We start from the raw sequence: 8227 nt of genomic DNA, 5'->3' as shown, positions 1-8227 counted from the left end.
GGAGATGGGTGCGGATCAAGGCGGTGATGCAGAAGGAGAGGGGAGGACTGCGTGGAGTCATAGGAATAAAGGAGGTTTGGGAGGAAAAAAGGGGAGGTGATTGGAGAGGTCCTGTCAGCTTGGAGAGGTGGCTGTGAGGGAACAGGCATCTGGCAGAGTGAGGGGGGTTGGTTGAAAGGGAAGTTGAAGAAAGGAAATGGTTCTGCTGGGCCCGAGGGAGGGAAATGGAAAGGGTTACCAAGGGGGGAAAGGGGTTAGCACAGCAATGCTGGAGAAGTAGGGGGAAGGAGAGAGATGCAATGGATTTGTGGAGAAGTCGGGATAAATAGCGAGGGGAGAAGGGGGTGGAGAAGAGGGGGGGGGAGTAATGAGGGGAGCATAGGGAAAGTTAACTGGGGGAGAGGGTTGGAGGAGAGGTGGACTTAAAAGGGGGTGGCAGGTAGGAAAATGGGGGAGGAGATGAGATTATGTGCCCTGGTCTATTCTCTCTTTTTTTATACTATCCCTTTCCGACCCTCTCACTTTCTTTCCCATGTCACACATTTCGGTCCAGGGAAGACATGGCTTGGCAGTTCGGGCTGGACTGTTCCCATGAGGCACAGGGTCAGACTGATTTGCATATAGCCATGTCTGAACTGAGGTGGCAGAGTGGGCTAAAGAACGGTGATGGATTAAACCCAGATCTTTTCACTGGGTGTGAGTGGTTGATTGATTCAGATGCTCCGTCCATCACCACCCCCTTTTGTAACACATTTCATAAACCAGGCATTTCCAACTCCTTGCTCGAACGCCTCATAGAGGCGACAAGTGAATGAATGGTGTTACTAGCGACTGAATACTTTAAGTACCGTGATTTTATTATCCATTTTGTGTACAAACTAAAGTTCTCGTCTGACTTATACTTTCTTTCATGCTTGCCACCTCCCCATCTTTTTTCAAAACTTGTCATTTGAGATGCTACTTGTTTACATACGTTGACCTATCGTGCACACACTGTGGCCGGGACAAAGTGTGCTCTTATGTGCCACGTACACGCACTGCCCTCTAGCCCCTCCTTTTCTTTTTGGGATGTTGAGGTTATATTTAGCCCTGGCTGGGACCGTCCAGATGTGCAGTAACATCCAGCGCGCGAGAGAGACGTGGCATTCAGACGTCTGAGCTGGAGAGCGCACATCACCTTCAGGTACCGTACAACTTTCTAATCTAAGCCCAGTTTTTATCCATCTTCTACCAAACATATATGTGGTATTATTATGTAAGCGGGTTGCTTTTTTTTGCGTTTTTGTCGCATTTATATATATTCACACACGTAGCATGTACACACACATACATATCCACACCTTACACTTTAATGTGTAAGTTAAAGTTTTCTTTCCACTTTACAACCATTGGTGCCATTCGGTGCACGTGCTGTGATAAAGTTACTGTTTTCATAATGCGGAAAGCTTCTATACTATATTATAACAGTTTTTCATGGGTTTCACTCCAAACACATCTCTAGGTCCATTCTGATCTTTTGCATGACACTGCTTTTCAAAGCATTTCAACGGAACGAAGCGAAATCAGTTAGAAACACTTATTTTGAATAGTTTTAAATTAATTTGAACTGGTGAGGAAAGGAAAGCAGCTGACATGTCTTTACGTAGTAAATTAAATTAAATTGTTGAACAAATAACCCAAAGTATTTTTTCACGATTATGGAAGGTGAAGAAGATATTTTACAATACTACTTTGTCATATGTGTAGTACTTGCTTAATTAATGAACAGGACATTTAGCACAATAATGATCCTAAGTAGCCGATACAGTCTAGCACCTCTGCTTTAAGGTTTACATTGGGTGTACTATGATTGTGCAGTGTAAATTCCGTGGTGAAAATGATGAGCACTGGGGTACCGACGGCCATGAGCTGAAAAGACCATCCATTTGCTGATTCACCTTCATCGTATTTCCACTATTGTGAGATAAGTAGTATTTGTCACGTTTTTCTAGAAAGTGTGTACTAAAATGTTTTCTCTTATTTTCCTCTCTCTTTCCAGTGACGTCGGTGAGACAAAGAAGATGACGTGGGGATGGCATGCATTTGAAAGAATCACACCGTTTCCTTCGGCTGACTGATAAAATTGTAAAACTTACATATTCTGGCAAGCAAAAGTAGTATTTCCCTAACCATGTTCAGATATCTTTCATTTAGCATATTTAGGATTTAATTTCCAGTTCTTTGAAATTACCATACTGTAATACCACCCAGGGAAATTAAAATACGACGCTTTACTCATTTTCCCAAGACATTATTACCATTAAGTTTTTCCTGGCAAAATGTGTACTCGTAAAAATCATGGTGTGAAGTAATCCAGTGACGGCCAGTAGGGAACGGTGGCTGGGGGTTTGGGCAGGGAGGGAGGAGGTAAGAAAAATAGGAAAGAAAAAAAGAAGACTAACTCGCTCATACCCGCGCCTCTTCTCCGTCCTCGCTCTTCTCCTGGCTACCGGCAGCACCCAGGCTCCCAGACTCCCCTAGACAATCACAAGCTGACAGCAGCGTTGTGATTGGTCTGAGCGTGGTGGGGGTCAGCGCACAGACAGAGAGTGGGAGCCTCTGCATGTTCTCCATCCAGGCTGTGCAATGCAGCCGGGTGGGAAACATGCTAAGTGCGCATGGCCGTTTGCCCGGCCCAAAAAAGCCGTTCAAACTGTCATGCGTACTTAAGATGCACATTGTACCACTCTTCCTCTCCCTGACGTGGCGAGCCCGGCCCACCCCAGCCCACCCTAACCTGACTCCAAGCTCCACTAAAAATAAAATTATAATAACACTCTGCTACTATCATTTTATGTTTCCTTGGCACTGCTCCGAGGGCGGTGGGGCGACTCTCCTCTGCTTTAGCGGAGGAGCCACCACTAAAGTATTACATTACAGCTCCGAACACAGTTGTTGATTAAATTCCAGGATTTCTACATCTCGAGGTAAGGGTACTAGGTACTTTTTTGTACAATATAAAATAACTTATATTTACGCATGGTAAAATGTAAATAATTGAACTGTACGTTAAACCTTTTTTAATTGGGCCATACCCATGGGTGTAAAAACCAAGAGGCTCTGTCTTCCTCACAGGAGAGTGCAAGAGAGCATATTGTGGAAGGCATTTGCTCCTTTCTCCTTGCCCAGGTACAGTGGCTAATGTGTGCCAGTGGTGCAGCTTATTTTTCATGATCAGATATTGACCTAGAGTAGGAGAGAATATGGGAGAAAGAAGTCTGCTAGCAATGTATGGAGAAAGAGTAGGTTGCTTACAGAATTATGTGTAAGGGACCCATGTCTAGGCATGTTCTTGGCCACTTCGCATGTTGCATCATATTTCCATAAGTTAACGAGAGACATGCTTGCAATCAGTCTAACCACTGGCATTTCTTCGGGATAGCATTCCTACCCATCATTCTTTTGGGTACTATGCTACCTCAGATTAGACCCAGTCATATGCAAATCAGTCTTAGCTCTGCCCAGTAGAAACAGTCCAGGCTACACGTACGATCCAGGCCCTCTTTGAACCGGAACGCAAGCAATCAAGACCAGTTGAGCACAGAGGGGCACAAAACAACAAAGTATGAGAAGAGGTTTAATATGGCACAAAAAAATGAGAATACTTGAGGAAAAATTGTAGAGAATGGAAATTGAGGAAAAACAAAGTGATCTCTAATGTTGAGAAAAGCAGATGCATTAAGGGAGAAGAAGGTGGGGAGGATGAGATAGAGGTGCAGAGAGGAATAAGTAGCAGATGTGAAGAAGAGGTACAGATAGAAAAAGTAATTTGTAGAATAGGTAGTAAATGGGGAGAGGTGGAATGAGAAAGAGACTGGTTAGAAAAGGTCAGGTGGATCAACATGGAGTGGTAGCAAAACAAACTGCATTTTTTGAGAAATTTCGAAATACATTCAAGCGATAAAGATATATGAGAAAGCAGAGAATGACATACAAAGACAAAGAGCGCTAGAGAGAGAAAGAGGAAAGTCAGGGTAGGGGACAATTTGTCAGAAAAGAAAGAACAGTAGTAAAAGAAAACTAGGGAGAGATGGAATATGGCATCTGTGTAAATACGGACAATGCCATCATAAAGAACACCAAAATAACTACCACATAATCTAGAAATTATTACAACAGAACGTTTATTTTTCATTAGGTTAAGAATCATGGGAAATCTTAAAACATGTCTGTGGCCCACATGTAGTATATTTTTGTGTCGGGCCTCGCATGAAGTCTGGCATGCACAGTGGCACATCAAAAGTTGACTCGAATTCTGCACAAAAAGTCCATTCGCACCATGGAGACCCACCCCTTTGTAATTTATGTAATGTGGTCATAACCTGGTGGGAGCAGGGCAAAACCCTTTAGTTTTCATGCAAAGTCAAACAACTAATAATGTAATGGCTGTAGATGAAATCCTAATGACAAAAGTCGCTCAGCCCGAAAATGGGGCAAGCAGAATGTCACAAGATATTCTTATACATAAAGGGACATATATATGGGGATTTGGCACAGGGAAGCGTAGTAAGCCACCTTGCTGCGCTGCCTTGCTTCAAAGTGAAAAGGCAGGAATGCACTGTATCTGTGACATACAGTGCATTCCTTACCTTTCCCCCTCCGCTGGCGCCGTTTTGGCAGCTTAGCGCCAACGCAGACACCTTTGCACCATGGTAGAAGGGTGCCTGCGATGCATTCAGGATTGTTTTTTGTGCATGAAGGGGCACCTTCCTGCACAAAAACAATCCCTGGGAGACTCTCTTCTTTCGATGTGTGCTAATGCAGCACACATAGAAAGAGGAAAAAACGAGGAGTAATAACGTTATTTTGCCTTGGGACACCTCCCCTGAGGTGGCGTAAGGTTTTACCACATCCCCAGGGTTACATGATCTTGCAAAACTGGAGATGCGTCAAAATCCATGGGTGCTGCTTGGGAACAGCCACCACAATGCCATTGAACGCCTCCCTCGAGCAGTTTAAGGCAATGTAGCGATTTGCGCTGCTTTGCCGTACTCCATATCTATGAGGCTATTCAAAACCATGCAAAGTGGCTTTGTGTGGCCTCATAAATCTGCCATAGAGGTTTGTGTCACACATATACCACGTTGGATGGTGCAAGAATGAGGCAAACCTCTCATAACTGTGCCCCAAAATGTGTAATTGCTGCAAAATTAAAGATGTTATGCAGCTTACTCTTGGGTGATTGTCCCCACATTAAAATTTGCACTGGTACTTTGACACAGTACAAATCTCAGGCAAGGCCCCAGTGGGTTGCCTTTGTAACATGCTGTAACGCTTCATATTACACTTTTTTAGCGCAATTGACATCATCAGTACAGAACTTCTACTAAATTTAGTGCTGCACACATTTTTCCAATTAGCACAACACAGTGATGCTTATTTTCATGCAGAAGGTCCCTGTTCGGGTGTTAGTAAATCTGGGCCATAATGTCAAAAATAAGGCATCAATAAATATCCTACCGCAACACTACCCCTAACCCTACCTCTTACATTCACCCTTAACCATCCCCTACTCTTTAGCTTCACCCTTAAGCTATTCCTATCCGTGTACATACCCCAACCTTAACAATGTCACATTCCTCTTTCTCTTCTAACACCAACTATATCCCTCTCATTAACCCCTTTTTCAAACAGCCACTCGTACCAATACCATTATCATGACTGCGTCTTTAGTGTGAAATTGTATTCTTAAACAATGCTGTAATCTTTTCTTAGCCCTACCTCTAACTCTTACCCTAATCCAGATTTTAATCTTTACCCTATCCTTAATTTTAAAACTAACCCCATTATAGGCCAAGCTTAAAACAAATTAAGATGTCTGGCAAAACCTCCGGCCGGCATAATAAAGAACACAAAACTGTTGGAAATGGCCCTTTCTGCAGGTTCACCTCAAACCTTTTGCCTTCCTCCTTCCCTTGTTGCTGTATTCATATTTGTTTGCTTTAGGATTCTGAGCACTCTATCTCGGCTAACCAGTGCTAAAGTGCATGTGCTCTCTCCCTAAAATGTGACAACATTGGTTTAACCACAATTGGCTTATAAGTCCCTAGTAAAGTGCAAAATATGTGCTCAGGGTCTGTAAATTAAATCTTAATAGTGGGCCTGCACCACTGATTGTTCTACCCACTTCAGAAGCCCTTTTTACGTTTTTAATATCAGACAATAGCAATCTTAAGAGACATGTTTACCAGTAACTCTCACACATCTACTGATCTCACCCTCCCCTATCCTACCACACTCTGCAGGACCAGAACTAGTGTTAAGAATGGGGTGCGCAGATGTGCAGCCAGTCCCAGCCCAGCCCGGACATTGGCGACTACTTCGGGGGTGCATCTTACTATAAGGAAATACCTAAAAAAACACACAACTTATTTAGTCAATGTTACATAACGTCCACTCTATGTGGTCACAGCTGTTTTTTTTGGTTTGTTTTATTAAGCGCAAACCTAACCCAAAGGTATCAAACCGCTTTACATGAGCAGCAGTTGCCTGGCAGATGGACACATTCATTTTTAGGGCTCGCCTGGCGTTGCAGCGCTTCGCGCTGCCGCTAGCGAGCCTTATTGTCGTTGTGAAGGTCTCCCAAGTGATACAGGCCGGTGAACGAGCAGACACCGGTCTTTGAAACGCGAGCGAGCGAGCCGCAGAGAACGCCAACGTTGCACGCTCACGGCGTCACGCTGCCCTCCCGCGTCTCTTGCAAGGCGCGCTCCAGGCCGACTTGTTATTCTTCGACTCCAGAATATGTTTCCCCAAAACGATGTCTTGGAAACGAACAAACGTGTGGCTCTTTTTAAGCCACAGGGAGAGTAGTGTTCTTTTTAACATGGTGTTCAAGGGAGGTTTGCACAAATTCATTGAACGAACCCCAGTACTGAGTGAGAGCAGCCTGGGCGCGTGCGAGTACGCTCGTCATCGGGGGCATAGTTAAAATCCTATGGTATGAGAACGAGATTGGCTAATCAAACTGACCAGTGTTGTTCATGTGCGCGCACTCCGTGATGTGTCTCAGTATTCCTATTGCGCGTTAAAAAAGATGCTTTGAGACAACACGCACATGTTGGAGGAAGCTGCTTGCATCCATAATATTCAGCATAATCGTACATCTTCTTGTGCCGAACCTGAACTTTCGTGGAGAAGGCATCTTTGTATAGAAATGTCCGTGAAACATTCAGAAGAGGTAAGTTAATCTCATGTGAAGCATCAACGAGTTGAACTATGGGCAATTGACATGCACGCCACAACCGATATTGCATTTACTAATTTGTTTTCATTAAATATTAGTGAAAGATCAGACGTTTTCGTCTGTTCATGTGCGGCGGTTTCCCATTTATGGACTGTTTGCATTGTCTTCTGCCTGTGACACTTTGGGTGCCCATTTTCTCCCTGAGCAGATGCATTTTAACTGTACAATTGTTAATTCTGCACGTTACCAGCTAAATGGACTAAAGGACGCAGCTCCCCCCTCTAACCCATGGTATAATGAAAATCTGAAACTCATGCGGAAAGAGTGCAAAGTAGCTGAACGTAATTGGAGAAAGGAGTACAAAGACAGGGATAAAGTTCTTTACCTGTCCAAATTAAAATTCTATCACAAAGCTATACGCGCTGCGCGCGCGGCGTTCTACGCAAAAGAAATCAACTCCAGCACCAATCCTACAAAAAACATTTTTAAATTGGTGCAAAAACTTCAAAATTGCGGCAATCCAGCCTCCTGTATCACCTCTACACAGCAGTGTGAGGATCTCACCACTTTCTTTAGAGATAAGGTGAGGAAAATCTATAGTGCCTTCTCACAGGACTTTCCCGACCTCACTAACCCCCCTAATCCATCTATCAAGGGCACTAGGCTGTCACTCCTACCTGAAATTTCCCTTGATGACCTAGCCTAACTTTGTAGAAAGGTTAAGTCCGGCTCCCATTCAGATCCCATGAGACCGGCTCAATTTCTTGAGTCTTTGGACTTTTTCCTCCCTTCCTTGGCCTCGCTCACAATCTCTCCTTCTCCTCGGCTGTGGTCTCAACTTGCTGGAAACAAGCATGGGTCACCCCTATTATTAAAAAGCCGACCTTGGACCCCACAAAACTGGAACATTTTAGGCCCATCTCGCTGCTTCCCTGGGTCTCTAAGCTAGCAGAAGCTCACATGAATAATGTCCTGTCCCACCATATGGTCCAAAACAACATC

General features: G+C 44.1%; 1 non-coding gene across 1 annotated transcript; it reads left to right on the top strand.

Moving 5' to 3' along the window:
- Positions 1–1869: 1869 nt before the first annotated feature.
- On the top strand, positions 1870–1938 carry LOC144829902 (small nucleolar RNA SNORD123). Its single transcript, XR_013610880.1, has one exon. It is a non-coding gene; the product is annotated as a small nucleolar RNA SNORD123 (small nucleolar RNA).
- The last annotated feature ends 6289 nt before the right edge of the window (positions 1939–8227 follow it).

This window comes from Lissotriton helveticus, chromosome 4_1, assembly GCF_964261635.1.
Source record: "Lissotriton helveticus chromosome 4_1, aLisHel1.1, whole genome shotgun sequence".
In the NCBI taxonomy this organism is placed as follows: domain Eukaryota; kingdom Metazoa; phylum Chordata; class Amphibia; order Caudata; family Salamandridae; genus Lissotriton; species Lissotriton helveticus.
The sequence above is the reverse complement of the archived record's forward strand: the minus strand, read 5'-3'. Positions and strand labels throughout refer to the sequence as shown.